The 21,085-nt window shown below is 40.7% G+C and overlaps 1 long non-coding RNA gene across 1 annotated transcript; it reads left to right on the top strand.

Moving 5' to 3' along the window:
* The first annotated feature begins 13,400 nt into the window (after nucleotides 1-13,400).
* LOC122465294 lies at nucleotides 13,401-20,803 on the top strand. Its single transcript, XR_006290027.1, has 3 exons — nucleotides 13,401-13,412; nucleotides 15,213-15,214; nucleotides 20,629-20,803. It is a non-coding gene; the product is annotated as an uncharacterized LOC122465294 (long non-coding RNA).
* Nucleotides 20,804-21,085: the final 282 nt, after the last annotated feature.

Here is a 21,085-nt window from a genome sequence, read left to right as displayed (position 1 = left end):
CTAGAAGTCGCTGTTGTAGATTTTTAAGAATCAAGTCTGAGTACTTTTTCAGTTGTCTTAACAAACACTTCTTGTCCTCTTCACTTAAGGATTCAATATAAATGCCTTCATGAGTCAACTTCTGGACTGAAGTCTTTGCTTCTTCCAGTATTTTTTCAGTGGTTGCTCTCTGATTGATCCAAATGAAGCTTCTATTGCTGGACAAAGATCTACTGCTGTTGTAGCAGATGCCTGGATGGCATTGTTTAATGACCCAAGTGGTTTCAACAGTAGACTTACAAGAGAGAGAATGACAATAGTCTTCTCTGAACATAGTAGCAAAAGTAATCCACCAGCCTCACTACTTAGATCCATCCCATCTTGGTAGATACTTTCCAAAGCTAGTAATAATGGCTGGAGTAATTTAAGACAACAGCCAAGGATCGCTTATGAGAAAGCCAGAGGGTTTTCCCAGTTGGACTAATTTGAACTTCAGTCCCAGAGTATCTTCTATATTTTCCAAGATATTCAGTCTTTTTGGACTCTTGCTGAAAAAAGAATATAATGAAGACTTTAAATGTATAGCTTTTTTAATGTCTTTTGAAGCTCGTACTAGCACTAGTTGGAGTAGATGGCCTCTGCAGTGTGTATAGGAGAGACTAGGGTTACTCTTTTCTCTGAGCAAAGCTTGTGCTCCACCATGTCTTCCAGAGAAGTTTGCAGCTCCATCAAATGCACAAGACGCCATCTGTTTGGGGTCCCGTTGACAAGCATTTAACTCTTCTAAGATGTGGATTGTCACAGATGCAGCCAATCTATCTTCTATAACTTGAACATCTAGAAATGCATCTACTGGCCTACCACTGACATCAAGATAACGTACACAATGACTTAATACTTGATGAACATTTGCATTGGTGCATTCATCAGACATGTATACAATTTTTTTTAATGTGGTGAGAGAGTTCTTCACTTTTTCAACTGTTGAGTCTTTCACTGTTGCACCACATGCATCTAGCCAGTCAGTTGAGTTTCTTGCAGAATGATAGTGAGCATTTTCTGGTCTTGTTCGGAACCAGTATTCAACTTCAGAATGAACAAGTGACAATGCACTTAACATTGGCCTCCAGTTTGTCATGTGTGGTATCTCTTGCTTAAATAGAAAGTATGATGCCACGGCCATGTTTGTTCTCATGAACTGTGTTTTGTCTCCAACATTCTTAACAGCCTCATTAACACTCATCGGTGTTGTCCTTGGTCAGTGGAGACTCAGAGTTCAGAGGTGCTTTCACATGATTTCATCTCCCAGGTGGGGGGCAAGAAGACACCTTGTTCGTTCATCCAGCTGCTCACTGTTTGCTCTGGCCACTGTTGTTCGTTGTGCCACCATTCACTCCATCGCTCTATTGCCAATGGCCCTGCACCATCACCTTCTGCTGCCATTAGCCACTGTGACGTCTGCAAGTTGGTCTCTTGAGGTTCCACCCAGCTCTCAGTGATTTTAACTGAGCTGTCAGTTAAGGAACCTCGCTGCTAGTGCAGACTGGGCCATCTCTTCCACGGAAACACTGTCCCACAGCAGGTCTAAGCACTTAGACCTGATTATCAGTGATTTCAGCTGTAGTGATCACTTAACAAAACAAAGACTATTTATGGAACCTAATCAGCTCTGTCTTTAAACAGTGGAGAGGGGCAGGTCAAATAGTACTTGTGACTCAGGCAGACCATCAAGCAAAACACCAGTCCCCACCTTCTCTCTTGATGCCCTCAGTCAGCACAGGCTAAGTACAGTTCTACTGCCCTACACTCATACAATAAGAATAACAACATTTCATTACACCTTCCTCCCCCGCACCCGCCCGCATTCAAGTGATTTGTAACCCAACCCCAGCCAAAATCTATCACTTGGGCAACACAGCTCTGTTTGCTGGATACCTAGGTAGATTAGGTGTGAATGTGAATACAATCTGGTCCTGAAGTCTTTCCCCCCTAACCCCCAGCTCATCACTAGCTGTCAGGGAGAGCTCATTTAGACTTTGCTTACAAATCATAATTTGAAATTATTAGGTTGGCCAACATCACTGAAATGAATGCACTGATATTGTCATAAACAACTGTACAAGGAAGCTAGTCTATGTTCATACTTTTCAAATCTATTATACTTTTTCAGATACACGTATTTTATCATACACTGTATATGCTTTTAGAGTGTGTATTGTTTCAATTTCAATTCACATTTCCAAACAATCACTAAATTGGCAACACTGCATGTAACTAGTTCACAAAACTGGGGGTAGGTGGTTGGGGAAATTCGGGGGGGGGGGGGGGTAAACACTCCCATGGGGGGGGTATAGGGAAATCCCTGGTTCTTGCTGCCTTCAAAGGTGCTATCCTCAGGGCCGGCCCACAACATTTTGTCCCCTGAGGCGGGGAGCTCAAATGATGCCCCCATGCCCCCTTGCTTGGGCCAAAACTTTGAAACTCTGGGTCCTAGTGGTGCCCCCACACAGTCTGGCACCTGAGTTGGCTGCCTCAGTTTGCCTCATAGTAAGGCCAGCCCTGGCTATCGTCATTTCTCAGAGTTTGTCATGTGTCCTTTAAGTGAAACATGCACATGTACCTTTTAAATGAGATGTGAACTAATTTGCTTTTAAAATAATGTATAGAAACTGTAAGGGATCCAAGCAATTGACACAATACATGTTACTATAAACAAAGCATAGGAACTGAATAAATGTCTTGATTGATATACTGGTGTACATTTACCATCTGAGGTTCAAGGCCCCTCTTACATTGAAGTGCCTCAGCTCTTACATTGAAGGAACTACAGAATCAAAACTCCATGCCTCAGTGTTATAACTCCAAGGCCTTGTCCCTCAGCACTTACTCTAGGGCACATGCATCATCATAACCCCAAGGCCTCTTTGTGCATCAGTTCTGACACTGATGCAAATACGACACTGTAGTTCCAAGGTCCTTGCTGTTGCCAGGACAATTTAAATTAAGACGATTTAAAGATAGGGTGGTTGAGATTTTAAATGTCGCATTGAACACACTGCAAACCAGTCCTCATAAGAGAGGGAAATACTGAAAAAACTGCCTTACACTTTATTCTGAATGATGGAGTCCTCCTTTTTATAAGTGAAACTTGGCAGTTCTTCCTGACTGTGGACTTTTTTATTGTTTGGCATTAAGCCTTAAAGAGACCTCAAAGCAGTTTATATGCTGACCAAGAAACACTTTCAATAAACAGGCAAAGAAGGGTTTAGGTTAAATGTATGTTGTTTATCATTGCCATTGTTGCAGTATATTAAGATAACAGACGAGACAGAACTCTGACAGCTCCTAAAGCCACTGAATAAACCTAAGAATGCACGTAGTCCTTTGCCTGGGGCTGCCTAAAACTACTGCCTTGGTTTTCCTCCTGCCTCTGCTTGTTGATTTCCTTCAAAATCAGTTAGAAAGGAACTCATCAGGTCTACATAATTCCATGCACACTTCCTCTCACCTCCAAACTGAAAGGTCAGCTCCTGGACAAACTTTGATTCCACTCCTTTGAAAGAGTCTGTTGTGCTTCATTTTGTTCTGAGTGGAGCAATTATCAGTAATTATTGGGAAACGAGCAGGAGTCAGAGGCAATTCCAAAGCCACCCAGAATAAACTGCGCATTGTTGAAGGGTCGTAGCAGAGCTCACGGAAACCCCATGTTTCAGAGAATTAACATTCTGCAATAGTTAGAAGTGACAGTTTCCTTTTCAGGACTGTAAGGAGAACAAGCCTCTATATTACTGCTTTAAGGTAAATCTTGATATTAGGAGAAGGAGTTCTATAGGGAGAACTTCAAGGAATGGCATAGATTCTTTTGCTGTCCTTTTTCTTTTTAAGAGAGCCTGGTTGTATTGCACATGGTTGATGGGTGTGCTGAAAGAATCATTCAATGCCAGAAAAAAATGTATCTATCAAAGTTAGAGCTGGTGAAAAAATTTCTTTTTAAACTTTTCTTTCCCCAGGAAAAATGGCCTTTAATTGAAAATGAACATTTTCAATATTTTCCAAATTTTTTGATGTGGAAACTAGTGAGATTCCAAGATGATACATGAGAAGGAAAATATGAAAAGTGTGATAGTCATAGGCTTTAGAGTGGAAAAAGGATGAGCACTGAAAATTGAGTTATTAAAATATTTGACCCTAGAGTCTTGTCTTTATGGGCCTGTTTCTCCTTTTACTTGCGCTGGCGGAAATAACTGAACTCAGCAAAATTACAGTAGTGCAAAGCTAACATGAGAAAATAATCAGGCCCTATAGATGCAGGGAAAACTGTCAGTTTGTCTGTGAGTCAAATTTAATTCATGCCAAAATAGCTGCTGAAATAATTATATGGGGCTTATTTTTAAAGAGCCATGCACACTTTTACCACTACAGAAATATGTTAAATAACAATAATAACAATATGAGACAGTTAACCCATCCCCGCTTTTTGTGCCTACAATTTCAGAGGAACAGCCATTTGACTGGTGCACACAGTCAGATCGTGGGACATCCACATGCCTGCATCTGCGCCCACAAATAAATTCACCTGCAAAAGTGCTTGCAGAATCATTAGCAGAAAAGCTTCTTTAGTATCGCTCACTGATATTATCATGGCAGCTGATTTGTTACACTGGATAATATCTTTAGAATCCCTAAAAATTATAAAAGTCCTGGTCTCCTCAGGTAAATTAAATAATAAATTTTAGGTTGCACCAATTCAATGAACTATCAGGCAAAAAAGGTTGCAAAAAGGGGAGCTTGATAGGTCAAGGGATTGATAATAGGATATGTTTCAATGTAACAGCCGTGTTAGTCTGTATCCGCAAAAAGAACAGGAGTACTTGTGGCACCTTAGAGACTAACAAATTTATTAGAGCATAAGCTTTTGTGGGCTACAGCCCACTTCATCGGATGCATAGAATGGAACATACAGTAAGAAGATATATTTATATACAGACAGAGAAGGTGGAAGTTGCCACACAAACTGTAAGAGGCCAATTAATTAAAATGAGCTATTATCAGCAAGAGAAAAAAATTTTGTACTGATAATCAAGATGGCCCATTTAGACAGTTGACAAGAAGATGTGAGGATACTTAACTTTAGGGAAATAGATTCAATATGTGTAATGACCCAGCCACTCCCAGTCTCTGTTCAAACCCAAGTTAATGGTATCTAGTTTGCACATTAATTCAAGCTCAGCAGTTTCTCCTTGGAGTCTGTTTTTGAAGCTTTTCTGTTGCAGAATTGCCACCCTTAAATCTTTTACTGAGTGGCCAGAGAGGTTGAAGTGTTCTCCTACCGGTTTTTGAATTGAATCAGTTATGATTCCTGATGTCAGATTTGTGTCCATTTATTCTTTTGCATAGAGACTGTCTGGTCTGGCCAATGTACATGGAAGAGGGGCATTGCTGGCACATGATGGCCTATATCACATTGGTAGATGTGCAGGTGAACGAGCCCCTGATGGCGTGGCTAATGTGATTAGGTCCTATGATGGTGTCACTGGAATAAATATGTGGACAGAGTTGGCATCGGGCTTTGTTGCAAGGATAGGTTCCTGGGTTAGTGTTTTTGTTGTGTGGTGTGTGGTTGCTGGAGAGTATTTGCTTCAGGCTGGGGGGCTGTCTGTAAGCTGTAGACAATGGATCAAGCTCTAAGATACATTGGCTGTAGATAATGGATCAAGCTCTAAGATAAAACCGCATTTGCTCCAAACCTTCAGACAGAGACAAACACCTACAAGATCTCTATCAAGCATTCTTAAAACTACAATACCCACCTGCTGAAGTGCAAAAACAGATTGACAGAGCCAGAAGAGTACCCAGAAGTCACCTACTACAGGACAGGCCCAACAAAGAAAATAACAGAATGCCACTAGCCATCACCTTCAGCCCCCAACTAGAACCTCTCCAGCGCATCATCAAAGATTTACAATCTATCCTGAAAAATGATCCCTCATTCTCACAGATCTTGGGAGACAGACCAGTCCTCACTTACACACAGCCCCCCAGCCTGAAGCAAATACTCTCCAGCAACCACACACCACACAACAAAAACACTAACCCAGGAACCTATCCTTGCAACAAAGCCCGTTGCCAATTGTGTCCACATATCTATTTAGGGGACACCATCATGGGGCCTAATCATATCAGCCACACTATCAGAGGCTCGTTCACCTGCACATCTACCAATGTGATATAGGCCATCATGTGCCAGCAATGTCCCTCTGCCATGTACATTGGCCAAACCGGACAGTCTCTACGCAAAAGAATAAATGGACACAAATCTGACATCAGGAATCATAACATTCAAAAACCGGTAGGAGAACACTTCAGCCTCTCTGGCCACTCAGTAAAAGATTTAAGGGTGGCAATTCTGCAACAGAAAAGCTTCAAAAACAGACTCCAAGGAGAAACTGCTGAACTTGAATTAATATGCAAATTAGATACCATTAACGTGGGTTCAAATAGAGACTGGGAGTGGCTGGGTCATTACACATATTGAATCTATTTCCCTAAAGTTAAGTATCCTCACATCTTCTTGTTGACTGTCTAAATGGGCCATCTTGATTATCACTACAAAAGTTTTTTTCTCCTGCTGATAATAGCTCATCTTAACTAATTAGGTGCTTACAGTTTGTATGGCAACTTCCAACTTCTCTGTATGTGTATATATATATATATATCTTCTTACTATATGTTCCATTCTATGCATCTGATGAAGTAGGCTGTAGCCCATGAAAGCTTATGCTCTAATAAATTTGTTAGTCTCTAAGGTTCCACAAGTACTCCTGTTCTCATAATAGGATACAATCTTCATTAGGTTACTGGTTCAACTCTAGGCCAAGTTTAAAGTTAATTAGGTTGTTTAATGGGTTGGTGGACTGAGCCCAGATCCTAGAGGAAAGAGGTCCACATCACAAATGGCACTAACTGAGTGAGGCAGAAGCAAGTTTGTCAGGGTAATGTAGAGAAGCTCACACTAAGCCTGGTCCAATGTCTGTTGAAGTCAATGGGGATATTTCCCATGAGAAGTATTGTGATAATTGGGCCTAGAAATTTGCCCTAATTGTGAGCTCAGCTGTGAGGAATGAAAGTTCATGAATGTCACAATAACCTAATACAGTAAATGTGGATGGGAAAAGGTGCACAAGCAAGGCAGAAAGTCTGAATTAGTCCAAACAAAAAGGCCTACTGATATAACTCAAGGACTATGTTAAGATCATGCCTGGTAAACAAGAACAGAGTGAAACCAAAAATCAATTAACCAAAATTGGTGTGTTGGAAATTCGGCGTAACTGGTGGACAAAAATAATTAGGGGATGAGCTATTCAATCCACCACTTCCTTTTGTGGGTTCTCAAAAGGAGACTTTTGTGTGTGTGTGTGGGGGGAAGGTGGCTACTACAACGCTGGCTGACTGAAAGACAAGAGAAAGGGAAGGAGCAAGCTTTACCATCGTGGCTGCCACCCCCACTGTCTTCTGGGACCCCAGACCTTCTTCATCCTAATCCCAAGAGACATCCTGATCAGACTGGGCCAGAGAGAGATGGATCCAGATGACACTGACCCTTCCACTGGCTCTGGCTGAATCACAAACCCCATCTGGGATGTGAGACGTTGTCTTTCCTCCACCCCCACAAAAAAGATGTCCTTTTCCTTCCCCACCTCATTTCTTCTCTCTCTCTCTCTCTCTCTCTCTCTCTTTTTCCATTTTTTACTTCTGTCTGATAAGAATCTGCCTTAGCTAGCCAGGACTGTATATTTTGCAAGACTGCTGTAAGTCTGTGACTAGAAAGAGGCAACTAAAAGCATTTCCCTAAACAGTCTAATGATGGTAAAAGTTTGCCCTAGTGTTGCCAGCCTGCCAGGATTGTCCTGGAGTCTCCAGGAATTAAAGATTAATCTTTAATTAAAGATTATGTCATGTGATGAAACCTTCACCAATGTGTCCAACCAAAATTGGTAACCCTAGAACTTTGCCAGTCTCAGAGAGGCTGATAGGGCCATGTGGTGTGCCTATTTCTCCAGCAGTGAGGTTGCAAGTGAAAGTAGACACCAGAGACAGAAGTTGCATTTTCTATCTTTGCTGTTCTTTTCTCTCCCCTTTTGTGTGTGTTTGTCTTGTTTTGTCTTCTTAGAAAACTTGGACTTTAACAGCAACAATAACAACAGCTCCAGCTCGAGTCAACTTTTCCCCCAAAAGGACAGTTATTACTATCTTTAATACTACTGAAAGGAAAGTCAAACAAAGAATTTTCCCCTCTAAACACTGTCTCCAGCTAGAGAGAAAGGGAACAAGGGATGTTGTTAAAATGAACGGGTTACTTAATACTTTACATTTCAGATGATTTAACTGCGCTTTCTTCTTTTTCTGTATCTTTAATAAAAGGTTAAAAGGCTTTTTAATGGTGTGTTTGCCATGGTACTAAGCAAGCTGAAGTCTCTGTATATCAAACCCTGAACTTTGTTTAACACTGTTTAATGTTGGACAGTGACAAGGTCTTGTTAACACTTTCGACTCGTTGGGCCCACACATTCCATCTAAATTAATACAATCGTGTGTGAATTGAATTCAAGGGGCTTTGGGTGAGGAACAGCTACTGCCCATGCTGTTCTGACCAAGGTTCATCTTGCCCCTGGCAAGCTGATTATACCAGGAAGCCTAGGAGTAGGTGGGGCAAAGCCTATTATAGTGAATTTACTCAGCAAAGTATCTCTGTATGCCTGTATGCAGGAGCAATTCTGCACAGCTCCAGTAAGTAGCAGTGATGGAGGAATCTCAGAATTTTGGCGGTTGCTGAGCAAGCTGGACTACCTTTACTCATCTTTGTTGGAATGGGAGCAGGTAAGTACCATGCTCTGCAAACTTAGCTGCTGCTTCTTGTCTTGCCGGCCAAACACTTCAAACGTGCAGGCCTGAGACCTACTAACGAAAGCTTTGAAGCATATCTTCTGAAGTGGATGCAGCATGTTTTTTTGGGTAGCCAGTGTTGTGATACTTTTTTTTTAAACAGGGAGGTTCCTGGGGACTCTATTCTTGTTCCCATAAGTAGATTTAGATTTCATTGCTCATGTGTGCTGCCAATATATAGAACTACCTTTGTATTCCTGCCAAATGGAATGAAGTGATGGCATGACTTAGCACTTGTCTCTCTGAGATTCATGCTTGGGTGAGTTTTACCTTGTGAAACTGAACGCTGAGAAAACATCTCCTTTTGGTTGTACTTCAGTTCACCACCTGGAAGCATTTACTTCTCTGATTTTACACTTTGAAGCTTTAAATCTGCTTCAAGAAGCAGTGACTCAAGTGACCTTGGAGTCATTTTGATTCTGAACTTTCTTTTTTCCAGTGCCTGTTAATAACATCAGTAAACATTCTTATGACCACACTTGGAATATCTCTTGGGTTTAGCCTATGCTTCGGTCTCTTCTGCACTAGATTGTAGTAATTGGCTAAAAGCTGGCATTTCTGTTGGTTTGCAGGCAGAGTTCACGTGCCGTGATGAAGGGTGGCCAGTGTATATTTTTGTGAGCAGAAAATGTTCGAGTTTATTCACGTTTCATTTTATAATCCAGTAATTGCATGTTTTCTGAATTACATCAAAAATACGATTGCAGTGTGAGATTAACTGCTCACTCAGTTCTACAGTAGGAGAAGCACACTCAAGTTTTGAAACAAATTGAGATATTTTACATTTAAGAACCTAAATGAAAACACTGAAATTAACCACTTTGTATATTTCAGTGACTTTCATTCTGGAATTTTTGACACATCCTGAAATCAAATTTAAGTCATCCATGCTGAGTTATACTTTCCATAAATGCTGTATATGAGTGGTTCTCTGCTTTTATCATCGCTAGGATAAGATACTTACAGTCTTGTTTTGAAATCTTTTCTCATCAGGAAGTTTTGATAGTATTAGAAGAGCTTCTATGCGGAAAAGCAGAAGGACTTGCAACAGCTAGTAAGGATGACATCATTAAAAAGCAATGAATGTTAGGAATATTCCTGTGTTCTAATCCAGGCCACACATCCTGCTGCCCTGGAACACATCCAAACCCAACATCCTTTTAGGGTGACAGGGCAGGCTGTAGCCTTTCACAGCTTGCTTTAGTAATCTCTGCATGTGGAATATTCACTGGCAGACATTACAATAAAATCTAAAATTACTCCATCAGAAAGCTGCCGTTCCACCCTTCCTGCATTCTTCCGTGACACTGAAATTGCCCAAACAGAGCTTTATTATATTTCATGGGTTTATCTGAAGAACTGTGTACCGCTGATGGGATCTTTAATAACTGACTGTGAATAGGTTAACAGTATGTTCCACTAGAATCCTTAAAAATACAGATTACATTGATAGTCTAATTACTGGCAAGGTAGAACCTCATTTAGGGCCCAATCCTTTACTCCATAATCACAGTGGAATTCCTCATGTGAGTAAAGGCTGCAGGGTTTGCATAATATGAATCTTATTCTCTCTTAATTCACACTAGTTTTACAATGGAGTAGCATTGGACCACATGCTGAGCCACACTAAGTCCCTTTACACCACCACAGCACAAAGGGGACTTAAAAATGCACTAAATGCACAGCTGAATACACTCAGGAGATTCCCTGAGCAGTGGGGAATCCTAGGCTGGGTAAGAGGAAGCACAGCTGACTCTCTGTGCCACCCCCATTCTTCTCTCCTGCCATAGGCAGTGTGTTGGGGGTATAGGAGGCAGTGGGGCTACTGTGGTAGCAATGAGACGCCTCAATTAGGTTAGAGCCCCATAGCTTTAGGCTCTGAACAAACACACAGCAAATGGTAGTTCCTGTCCTAAATAGCTGTCTCTTTATCTATGCATTTGTCTGCCAGGCACCCTTATGGTGCTACAGAATATAAGTAATAATAAATGATCTTTTTAGACCAAGATGCTTTGCAGTATGTTAGGCAGATGTTTGATAACAGAGGTGGCATTTTGCATCCAGAGTTCTTTGGTAGTGGTTCAACTGCAAAGCTCAGCATGAGCCCACTGCAAAGCACACCATGCAAAAGTTGCAAGCATTTTGATATTTAAATCAATCTGTATAAAGTGAACGATTGTCTGGGAAAAGAAAATATATAGGTGAAGTATAATCAGAAAGACAGCAGGAACTGAAATATCTAGGAGTGATTTATAACAAATGGCAGTACCTTGTAGTCAAAACAACCACTGGGAGACAAGGTGAGGGAAATGTAGACACTGTATACAGTGTATTGTTACACTGTTAATCTCATCAGTTTTTCATTTGGCCAGTTTGGGTTGTTATGTGTGTATAGGAGGAGAGGAAATCTAGTCATATTGTAAAAGACGTCTTTTGACTTTTGTCTATGGCTAAATTCTTAGAGTTAAAGCCTACCTCTTTCCTTGGTGGCAGAAGGCTTTAATCATAAAAAAATTATAGTGGCTCATTTGTACAGGTGGCAAGAAAAGGCTGTGCAAGAGACCATAATCTCTTTGCTACATGAAACAATACTTCATGTGGATCTGTGCGTGGCAGCGTTAGGAAGTAGTATAATGATCTGCAGCATGGACAATGGGTGAGATGCTCCCCCGCTCTCCCCCCCACCCCCCGCTCTGGCCCTTTATGCCAGGTAAAAGGGTTTGGCAGTATAAAGGAGCAATAAAAGTCCCATTTCTGGATGGGGAAGGATTCCCCCATTGCAGGCACTATGGAACACAGCTTTAAGGTTGCCTTCTGCAGGCCCTCTTGCAAGTCTGGTCTAGGGAATGTGTCGTGGATAGAACAGGGGATAGGAGAAGTGTGGGAAGCTCTGTGCAGCACTCTGGCCCATAGGGCAAGCTGGGGAGGCTGCCAAAACTTAGATAGGCTCCTGTACCTGTCTCATGCACTGGGAGGGCATAAAGATGGCTTAGAGCCATTATAGCCACCCTCCCAATTGGCTGTGAGTTCTGAGCTGCACCTCTTAGAGGCTCAGCATAGAATTTCACCCAATGAGTTTACATTGATATGGTGAACTAAGGAAGCAGTGATTGCCTTGATACGTTGCATTGTGGAAGGAGAGGATTCTATCCCCACCCTGCCTCTATGGAGATTCCCTATGGAAAACCTGTTTAATTTGTTTTTGCAGAGAGGCCAGGATTCAGTCCATATGGAGCAGCATAGACCTGAACTTTATTTAACTGATAAGAGGTGGTACTTGGCACTTGTATGCTTTGGAAAATATTCAGTACAGAAAACTTCTATGTAACGTTTCAGGTCTCTCTGTTTTTAATTTCTTTTGTAAAAAAAAAATTAAATTGCTGCCATTTAAATCTCCAATACCATGCAACAGTTTTGTTAAAGATCCTCCTTGTTAAGATCCCATGAGGAACTTTGAATGAGAAACTTTGCAAAGATCTGACATTTGATAATGCTTTCCCCCCTCTCCACTGCATTGAGATGGCAGAGCAGGTAAAGATGAGTGAGTACGGTTTGTAACTTCTGGATTCTTTTTGTTTTGTTTTGTTTTCTTAAGCACTTGGAAATTTTGGCAGAAAAATGTTCTCAGAGACCTTTGATAAATTAGAGAAGGAATTAATACCTTTTCTCATATGCCAGCTCTAGCAGGTACCATGCAGTGCCATGAACAAGAATAGTCTGAAGGAAGTTTGCTGATTAATGTCTTTGGGAAAAGAAAGAAAAGCTCTAAAGTCTGCTGAGAGGTGGCACAAAATTCCTAGCATTCCTGAAAAGACAAAGAGGCCAGAAACCTAACAGGGCTTGGCATGGGCAGCTGACCCAACAAGCTAAAGTAACTCTCAGAATAAAGAAGAAATACATATTTATTTCTATCACCAGCAATTCCTTTGTACTGTACTATTCTTATGGCATTGAGGATATTATTTTTTACCACGATCAGTGACTGAACAGGAAAAATACATCCTGTCTGCATTATCACTTTGCTGCACAGGGAACTCCTATAATGCTACTGTGGAAATGGTTAGTTTGCAGGTTAGCATAAAATACTAAAGGTCACTCCTTTCCCCTTTCTTTTTCCTTATTGTTTGGAATTTCTCAGCTTGGAGACACACTGCTCCAAGCATGGATCATCCACCCGTACACCAAAAACACCAATTCATCCATTCCTCAAATTCCCAGTGAACATGCCCAGCTACCACAGGAGAAGTGCCAGAGTGATCAATACAAACCTAGATGACCTGAGAAATTCAACTGAAGGGAGTGTAGCTGGGAGGTTGGAGATAGGCAGTGGGAGGTCCTGGAGGCTGCAGGGGGAGGAGCACCTGAACTCTTGAGGTAATGCTGATGGGAGACAGAAACCATCATTGCTACTGGGCTGATGCAACTCAGCTGTCTGAGAGATAGTAGAGGCATGGCTAGTCGTAGCAGACAGTTTTCATTATAAGACCTTGGTTTCAGTAGCTTATAACTTTTCCAGACCGTTTGGTCTGAAATTTTTCATACTGTTTGTCTGCCTTAGGCTGAAGTTTTTTGAAAACTTGCCACCAAAATGGTTCAACTATTTTCGAGGACAAGGGTAGGGAAAAATACATTGCTGTGCCTTGGTTAATGTAGTCTTTTCTTTAAATAGCTCTAGTACCCCCATGCTTTGTAGCAGGGACTGGAATGAGGGATGGCCTCTGTGTCAGTGATATGCCTTTTGCCACTTCTGTGAAAATCTGCCCAAATTTGACCAAGTTATAAACTTTTGAAAAATCTCAGTTTGCACGTGCCCAAGAGAGACTTAGCTTTTCGCTGCTAAAATCTCCAAAGATTCCATCCTCACTGAGCACGCTGGAGCCTCCCACAGCTCCTACTCCTAGTACTACCCTGGTTGCACATAGCCATCCCTACAGAGTGACTGAGCCTGTGCCATCCCATCACAGCTCTCACCTGTGAAAGGACTACATATGTGGCAGTATCTGGTGATTGTAGTAATTGGACTTTCCCTGTAGTGGCTGCTCCAGCTTTTCTAGGCTGGGTGGCTCTGGGCACTGGCAGTGACCCTGTCACTTCTGTGCTCTCAGCGACACTCCTGCTGGCATTCAGGTAGTGTGGAGGAGGAAGCCATTTGATGTGAATGAACAGGAGACAAAAGCCAGACCGGGGGAGGGAAAGAAGGAGATTGAGACATGTGGTCTGCTAAGACTGTGACTGCAGGGAGGGAGAGTAGAGGAGAACCGAGATTGGGACTGGCTTGCCAAGGAGACTGGGACTGGCTTGCCAAGGAGACTGGGGCTGGGAGCTGGTGAGGGAAATGGGGAAGGGAAGTGGGAGCTATTTGGCTGGAGGTAGAACACTGAGATTGGATGAAGAGCTGGAGGGAGGAGGAGAGACAGGGACTGACTGTACAAGGAGACTAGGAGTGCATGGGGGGTGGGGGGAGAGGACCAGAGTGGGGAAACATGGGATTGGGGAGAGGGGAGATGGGGTTCAGGGGGAGAACTAGAATTGGCTGGGAAAAGAGACTAGGGACAAGGAGTTGGCTAGGAGGGGGAACTGCGACTAGATGGACTAGGAGACTGGGAATGGGTGTGGTGAGAGAGATTGGGACTCGGACAGCAAGTCTGGAAAGGGAGATTAGTACTTGTCAGGCAAGGAGACTGGGATTGGGTTGAGAATCCTGAGCAGAGGAGACTGATAGTAGGTAGACAAGGAAAATGGGACTAGGGCAAGCAGCATGGGTGAAGAAGAGACAGGATTGGGACTGGGACAGGTTGGAGGAAGAAGGGGTCATGCTGAGGGGATCTGTGCGCACTAGATCACACTCCCCTTCAGAGCCTGTAATGGAGCCCTAGATTCCTGAGTATCACCATTCCTCTGCTGTCAGCAAACATCTGTGAAACCCACTGACCACATGTGTGTCTCATCTCCTTGTAGGGCTGGTCCACACAGAAGATGACAATCTACTAAGGCTACTAGTTACTCTGATAACTCAAGTGTCAGTGGTCTGTGTGTGGTAGAGCTAAAGGTCCCACCTTGAACCATGTGGATGGTCCCACCTTGAATCAATGTGGTGCAACAAATGGAATTTCTGTTTGTTCAGTTTGCTTTTTTAAAAACCTAGAAAATTATGCCTCCCCCCGCCCCCAACACACATTAAGATTGCAAAGACAGGGGCTCAGAAGTTCGGAAATGCCAGAATTAAGTTTACTGAGAGTAGTCAGGAGGGTATTAAACTAATAATAAAGGGGAGGGTAAAAAAAGGAAAGATGTGAGCACTCATTAGCACAAAATTAAGATGTTGAGAACAAAATCAAGGCACCAAAGGACACGAAGAGAAGAAATTTCTTAATTGCCTATATACCAATACTAGGAGCCAGGTAACAAAGAAAAGGCATTGGAATTGCTCATTATTAGCATAAATTCGATCTAGTTAGTATTAGTGAAACCTGGTGGGGTGATCCAGTGACTGGAATTTTAAAATCAATGGTTATAACCTATCTAGGAATGATTGAGTGGGCAAAAGAGGGGAAGGGAGGTGGAACTCTGTCAAAAATAGAGTTACTGATAACTTGGAAGAAAATGATCTTAAACACGTATAGTTCAATCTCATGGCAGATAAAGTACAAGATGGGATACTAGTTGGTATCTGCTATAGATCACACATTTGCACAAGGGAACAAGATCTATAATGTATGGGAGAAAAAATGAATGATCATGGGGGACTTCGATTTGAGTGAGATATGCTGGAGGTCTCATGCTGCCGATACTAAAACAGCATTGGAATTTCTGAATTATATAGATGACAATTTTCTATCTCAAAAAGTGTTGCATCCAACACAGAGGGATTATATATTAAACATTGTCTTGACAGATAAAGAGGAACTGAACTGAAAATTAATAATGATTTAGATACAAATGATCATGACTTGATCACATTTATAATGTGCAAACAGAATAAAGTCCAAACCAGTAAGGTATATACTTGGTCCTTTAAAAGGGCTTATTTCACAAAGCTGAAGAAAATTATGAGCCAATTCATCTGGGAGGAAGAATTTAATCAGAAAAATGTGACTGATACTTAAGTATTGTTTAAGAGCACTTTACTAGGTACCCAAAAATCCACAATTCCAAAGTTAAGGAAGAAGGCTGAACTGCTTAAAAAACCTGTCTGATTTAGAGGGAAAGTGAAGTCAGCTATACAAAATTTTATATATTTATATATATATATATATATATATATATATAATTTTGTATATATATATATATATAATTTATTATTATAAACTTCTCCTTTCTTCCTCACACACACACATATATATATATATAAACAAGTGGAAGAAAGGAGAAGTTTATGATAATGAATATAAATCAGAACTTATGTGTTGGAGAAAATTGATAAGGAGCAGGAACACAAGGAGAAAGCTATGGCCTGCAGAGCTGAGGAAGAAAGGAAGGAGTTTTAAAAGTATATTAGGAATATAAAGAATCCTAACAATGTTATTGGTCCATTACTACATGGAAATGCTAGAATTATAAATAGTGATGCAGAAAAGGCAGAAGTGTTCAGTAAATATTTCTGTTCTGTATTTGGGAAAAAAGAGATGATGTAGTCATATCATAGGATGATGATAACACTCTTTCCCTTCCACTAATACCTCAGGAGTATGTTAAACAGCAGCTACTAAAGTTAGACATTTGAAAATCAGCAGGTCCAGATAACTTGCACCAAGAGTTTTAAAAGAGCTGACTGAGGTGCTCACTGGAACATTAAAATTGATTTTCAGTAAGTCTTGGAACACTGGGAAAGTTCCAAAATACTGTGAGAAAGCTAATGTTGTGCCATTATTTAAAAGGGTAAACTAGATGACCTGTGTAATTATAGGCTTGTCTTCCTGCTGTTGATCTGGGCAAGATAATGGAGCAGCTGATATGGGACTCAATTAATAAAGAATTAAAGGAATGTAATATAATTAATACCAGTCAATGCAGGTTGATTGGCATTAATAGGAAAACAGATGTCAAACTAATGATTTTTTTTTTGAGTTTTCACGTTTGGCTGATAACTTCTGTAAGGTGTTTGACTGGGTATGGCACAATATTTTGATAAAAAAATCTTCACCAATATAAAATTTACATGTCACATATTAAATGGATTAAAACCTGGCTAACTGATAGGTCTCAAAATGTAAATGTAAATAGGGAATCATCATTGCATGTGTGTGTGTCTCTAGTGGGGTTCCATAGGGATCGGTGCTTGAGCCTACTCTCTTTAAACATTTTTGTCAATTATCTGGAAGAAAACATAAAATCTTCACTGATGAAGTTTACAAATGGCATGAAAATTGGGGGTATGGTAAATAATGAAGAGGACAGGTCATTCATACAGAATGATCTGGATCGCTTGGTAAGCTAGCCTCCAACAAACAATATGTATTTTAATATGGCTAAATGTAACTGTGTACATCTAGGAACAAAAATTGTAGGCCATATTGTAGGCAATTGTTGGATGAGGGACTCTATCCTGGGAAGCAGTGACTCTGAAAGTGACGAGGAAGTTGTGGTGAATAATCAGCTGAACATGAGTTCCAAGTGTGATGCTGTGGTTAAAAGGTCTAATGTGATCCTGGGTTGCATAAACAGGGGAATCTCGAGTAGGAGGAGAGAGGTTTTTAACCCCTGTATTTGGCAATGGTATGACTGCTGCTGGAATACTGCCTCCAGTTCTGGTGCCCACAGTCCAAGATGGAGGTTGATAAATTGGAGAGCAGTCAGAGAAGAACTACAAGAATGAATTAGAAATAACATGCCTTACAGTGACAGACTCAAGCAGCTCAAACTATTTATCTTAAAAAAGAGAAGGCTGATTACAGTCTGTAAGTACCTACATGGGGTAATAGACTCTTCACTCTAGCAGAGAAGGGAAAATCCAGTGGCTGGAAGTTGAAGCTAGACAAATTCAGACTGGAAATAAAGTGTAAATTTTTAACAGTGAGGGTCATTGATCCTTGTAACAATTTACCAAGAGTCGTGGTAGAGTTTCCCTCACTGTCAATTTTTAAATCAAGTTTGGATGTTTTTCTAAGAGCTTTGCTCTAGAAATTATTTTGGGGAAGTTCTGTGGCCTCTGATATATGAGAAGGCAGATTAGATAACCACAATGGTGCCTTCTGGGCTTGGAATCTATGAATATATGCCTGTCCATTACGTGTGACATATATGCCGTCCATCGTAATGCTTAGGCACAAGGAGGCCGAATTAAGGTTGTTTGTGCAACCTTAATTCAGCCCATTTGAGTCAATGCATTTTGATACAGTCTTTAATTACATGATAACATACTATTTTTTCACATTCTCTCTCTCTCTCACACCAATACATATACAGATAGATAGATAACTTCTGAAAAATGACAAATCTACTTTACAGAAAAACATTATCTATTTATAAATGATATTGTCAGACTCAGCTCAAGGAACAATCTGTGGAGGAAAGCCCAGAGTGCTTTCTATTTCCTGCAAAAGGGATCTGAAAATAGTTTGGACACACCAGTGAAAAACATTCAAAAGAAGTGATTTTGGAACTCTTGTTATTCTCCCTGTGTCAATCTAGTTTTCCTTAAACCACGGTAAAAATCAAATAATGTTCAAATATATTTTTTCAGCATGTTTATGAGATTCCTACAATATAAAGGTTTAAAACTCCTGTCAATCTGAAAAAAGTAATGCAACCTCACAATGCTGTCATGACCAGCTTCAACAAATATATATTTATTTATTTAACTGACATGAACCTTTGAGGATTGGGGACTCATTGGCTGTTCCACCATACCTAAAATCTACATTGTAAATATGTTGCTTTTAAAATACAATGACCCCATTTTATTCCATGTTGACCCTTGTAAACCGCACAGTTTGCAGTTGTTACTGTGGCTTGGTGTAGTATTTTTAAGTGGAAACTAAAACTATTCTTTCAGAACCACCCTCTTCCTCTCAAAGAAGAGAAACACAAAGGTCTGTGTGGACTGTATATGTAAAGTTCAATGGGGTGGAAAATTAATTTAGCACTAGAGGTGTTTTGGTGGCATAACTCTCCATCAGGGAATTTCTGAAGGCACTTTGTACATTGGGGGGAGTGGGAGGGTTGCAATTCTATAATTACCTTTCAGAATTGTTATAGAAGAGAAAGACACACACTACTATTATTAGATGGGCGATTAGCAGAGAATCTAAAATTAGAAAGTTTGCTGGCAGTCATGAGAACTCACCTTTCCAAATTTGCAGACCTTAACACAGAGCACTTTGACTGGGAAAAGGACAAGTCTAAGAGTTAAAGCTCTGTCACTGACTCCCTGTGTGGCTGTGAGCAAGTCACTTCACTTCTCTGTGAGTTAGGAAGCAGCAAAATTTTGAGCCAGATCCAAAGGAGCTAAGATTATTTGTACCCACTGAAGATGTATCTCAAAATGTGCAGAACAGAGAAAATATGTTCTCTTCCTTAACCTGAGTTAGTTCCACATTCAGTTATTGTTTTTTATTGATATATTTGGTTATTTACAGGCATTTCCTAGAGAAAGCCTGTATGGATATGGTATATGGATAAGGTGTATCTTATATTTTGCTCTGTTCTTTCTCAGGCTTGTGCGCAGTCTGATGATTCTCTTCCCCGCAGCCCCTAATAATCTAACCCAGGATTTTGCCAGCTGCTTTATCACTTTAGGACATAGCTGTCTTGAAGGATTGTAAGGAGTAAGGTGCTCTCATTGTATATTTTAGGCTGCAAAGAAAACCCATAGATGTTTCTCTATTACATTCATTTTCTGTTAGGGCTAGGAAAATACCTAGTTAACCTTCTGAATTCAGTCTGTTTCCAAAACTAGCATCCATATCTTCAATGGCTAGTGTAGTACAATTGGATTAACAAGGTTTGTTTTGTATCACTCTGTTAACAGCAAACTGCAGTATACCAGATTTAGCTTCTATGCTCTAATCCTCTCCCAGTTAGCTACACTGTCTGCCAAGCTTGCTTCACTTCCCTTGTGTATATGATGACACCGTGGAGTAATCCAGCTGGCATAGTAAGAGGGAAGCAGTGTGATGGCAGCAAGTACTGCAAGGTCATGATTATTTTGTCTTCAAACAAGGATCCTGCTAATTGGTTGGGAAACTTCTCATTTTAGGCAGTATGTCCCAGATCCGCAAAGGTATTTAAGCTCCAAACTTCTGCTGAAAGGAGTTTAATGCCTTTGTGGATTTGGGCCTAAGATACTACAGTGCCTAGTGTATATGGACTTTGATTTTAACTTGTAAACTGCAGTGAATGCTCATATTTATTCTCCCATGACATGTATTTGGCTTTTTGAATAAAGAAAAGAAAAATCTCAATCATTTTTTAGATATCAAAATTCAGTCTGTTTCAATTCAATAGTGTTTCTGCCTACCTAGATCTAATTTGAACTAAGGTATTTCTTAGGCCCCTGTCACTGTGATATCTAAGTACCAATAGTTCAAGGATGGGACTGGGAGTCAAGAAATTTATCTGTGTTCTTCTGGCTCTAGCAACTCATATGAACTTCACTCAGAATCAGTTTCCCCCATCAGTTAAGTGGAGACAATAATTATTTATTACCTCACAGGAGTGTTTGGGAGTTTCCTTCATTCGAGTTTGTAAATGCTTTGAAATCCACAGACAGAAGTTGCTATAGGCAGGCAAAGGATGATGATTGATTGATTATTATTATTGGCTTAGATTTGAAAAGCAATTGGTGAGTTTGGGTTCCTCAGTTTTGGGGGCCACGTTAGAACACCCATCCTCTGTAAATCAGGCCCCTTCATGGTTTCTCTTTGGGCAGCCCAAAATTGAGGCACCAAAAATCACTAGTCACTTTTGAAGATCTTGGCCAATAGTAATAACAATCTGTCCTCATTCTTTGCAGGGCTTTTGCATCTTTTGTCTATGGATTTTAAATAATTTTACAGATGAATGAACCTCCAAACACTACTTTGAGTGTTTTATTATTATTAATAACAGGTGATGGATTTCAGTGGAAGAGCTACTGAAAATGATGAAAAAAGGAACACTCCCACAATGCCATTCCTCCAAAGGGACCTCTTCTGTGTTTATACTGGTAACTATTGTGTCTATG

Source organism: Chelonia mydas, chromosome 3, assembly GCF_015237465.2.
Source record: "Chelonia mydas isolate rCheMyd1 chromosome 3, rCheMyd1.pri.v2, whole genome shotgun sequence".
Taxonomy (NCBI): domain Eukaryota; kingdom Metazoa; phylum Chordata; order Testudines; family Cheloniidae; genus Chelonia; species Chelonia mydas.
Note: the sequence above shows the minus strand (reverse complement) of the source record. Positions and strands in the feature narration are given on the sequence as shown.